General features: G+C 61.6%; 1 non-coding gene across 1 annotated transcript; it reads left to right on the plus strand.

The window, feature by feature from the left end:
- The first annotated feature begins 956 nt into the window (after positions 1–956).
- LOC137366626 (5.8S ribosomal RNA) lies at positions 957–1,110 on the plus strand. The gene has a single exon (XR_010973494.1). It is a non-coding gene; the product is annotated as a 5.8S ribosomal RNA (ribosomal RNA).
- Positions 1,111–2,502: the final 1,392 nt, after the last annotated feature.

Consider the following 2,502-nt stretch of genomic DNA (forward strand, 5'->3'; position numbering starts at 1 on the left):
CCCCCCCCCTTGGCCTGCGGCCCGGTCTCTCGACTTCTGGTCTCGTCTGTGTTGTGCATCCCATCCGGCAGGGTGAGCGTGAGGCTTTCGTTCTCTGTACTCCACGCCTTCCTCCAGCCCCTCCTCCTCTCTTCTCACTGGCCAGGCTCTCCTCGTCTTTACGCTGTCACTGACGGGCCACCCAGCTCTCGTCCGGGACCGGCGACCGTAGAAGCACCCGCCTTCCTATGGACTTGCCACCGTCTTGCAGCATTACAACCGCAGTCGAATTGAAGGGAGCTTCTGCGGGCTTGGGTGCTGCCCGGCGGCCCGCCGTCGGGACCTCGTCAACCGGCCACTGTGAGCTCTGCAGGGACTGATCCGGTGATGCAGGCCCGGTTTTCTTTCCCACCGTGGGGACACTTTGGTCGCTCTAGTCACCCTCCCTTTACCGGTACAGGGTACCTACACGACTCCCCCTCCGGCCCCGCGAGCTGGTGCTTTTGGCGGAGCGGCGGTTTAAAGACTCGCGTGTCCGTTGCCGGTGTCGAGCTTGAGATGGCAGCCGTGACGTTCGAGAGAATGTACCTGGCCGCGGAGGCAGGATTTGTTTCCCCGCAGCGGGCTCATCCTGTCGGCCTTGTACCCCACTCAGTCCGTCCGCGTTCGCTCTCTCTCTCTCCTCGTCCTCCCGGCCTCGGTGGCGGCAGAGACCCTGCCTCTGTTGTCCGTGGTGCGCGTCGGCACGGTTGGGCTCCGGCGTCGGACGAGCTGACGCGCTTCGCCTCGCGAGCGCCCTGACCACGTTGGCCGCGTGAAAACCTTTCTTTGGTCATTGTGATTGTTCGACTGAAATCCGAAGGGCCGTGCCAGGCTGGGGCTCTCCCACCCCCCACACCCCATTGGGGAGGGCGGGGGAGCGTTCGCACGTTCCGGGTTCGACCCCTCGCGCGAGGGACGGACCGAAAACCTGAGACAACTCTTAGCGGTGGATCACTCGGCTCGTGCGTCGATGAAGAACGCAGCTAGCTGCGAGAATTAATGTGAATTGCAGGACACATTGATCATCGACACTTTGAACGCACTTTGCGGCCCCGGGTTCCTCCCGGGGCTACGCCTGTCTGAGGGTCGCTTGACAATCAATCGCACTCGCCTTTGCCGGCGGGAGCGCGGCTGGGGTTTTGTCGCAGAGGTTCCTTTGCTCCTCTTCGTCCCCCTAAGTGCAGACCTGGAGTTTACTCCGCCTTTGGGAGAGTTCGACCTCTGTCCCTCCATTTAATCGCGATGGGGGGCAGTCCGGCGTGGGCCTCCGGGCGCGCCGGCACTGGTCTCGGCCAGCCTCTGCTTTTCCCAGGACGGCTGTCAGTGGGTTGCAAACGAACGACTGCGTCAGTGCTGGGACTGCTTGCTGCCGGGCCGTTAGCCTCCGAATGGATCGTGGAGGGCAGAGTTGACTCTCTGTGGAGTGTGCAGAGCAGAGATGGGAACGATGCCTGGTGAATCGGCATAGAGAGAGAGAGAGAGACTCGGTGTGGCATGTCGGTGGACGCAAACCGTGTGGTTCGGTCTCGATGGCTGTTGCCAGTGGTCGACGTGGTTTAGTGGTTCTGGACGAGGAGGAGGAGAGCTTGACGTAGTTGACTGTGGGCTTGCCGTGCTGCCTCGCTGGCTTTGCGTGCCCTCATTCGGTGTTTGTGCAGTTTTGCCATGGAGTCCCTGCGGTGCTGCGTGTTGTGCTGGAGCCCTGTCTCCTTCCACACGCATGCCTCCCGCTGTGCCTCCGGCAAGCTCGCCTACATCTGAGGGTGCACCTAGTCAGTGCCGCACGGTCCTGTCCCCCTGGTCTCTGCTGCCTGCTTTTCGAACCAACTCCCCCACCCCGGTTGCACGTGCTCCAAACTCTTGCCACGCCTTCTAGCTGCTGCTAGTCTCGGGTCCTTTCCACGCTTGCTTCCCGTGGGCTGCTCGCTTTTCTCTCCTGCCCTCGTGCAGTTCAAACCAGCACCGCGCCCACGCTCTTTGTCTTCGGCACCTCCCTTATCGGCACTCCGGAACAGTTATGAGCCGAGCCCGGTCGCAAGCCCGACGTCGACACGCGTGCACATCCGCTCGTTACTAACCCCTGGCCTGGTGAGCGCCCCCCCCCCGAGGGTTGAGTACGAGGTGCCGTTGTCATTAAGTTGCGAGATATACCGGCCGGCCTGGAGCTTTTGGTGCTGCGTTTAAGTCTGGGCGGGGGCCATCCGATGTTGAGAAACGCACGCACGCGATCGCTCACCATTCTGCCTACGACCTCAGATCAGACGTGACAACCCGCTGAATTTAAGCATATTACTAAGCGGAGGAAAAGAAACTAACAAGGATTCCCCTAGTAACTGCGAGTGAAGAGGGAACAGCCCAGCGCCGAATCCCCGCTCGCCTGGCGGGCGTGGGAAATGTGGCGTATAGAAGACCTCTTTCTCTGACGACGCTCCGGGGCCCAAGTCCTTCTGATCGAGGCTTAGCCTGAGGACGGTGTGAGGC

Source organism: Heterodontus francisci, unplaced genomic scaffold (assembly GCF_036365525.1).
Source record: "Heterodontus francisci isolate sHetFra1 unplaced genomic scaffold, sHetFra1.hap1 HAP1_SCAFFOLD_1666, whole genome shotgun sequence".
Taxonomy (NCBI): Eukaryota; Metazoa; Chordata; class Chondrichthyes; order Heterodontiformes; family Heterodontidae; genus Heterodontus; species Heterodontus francisci.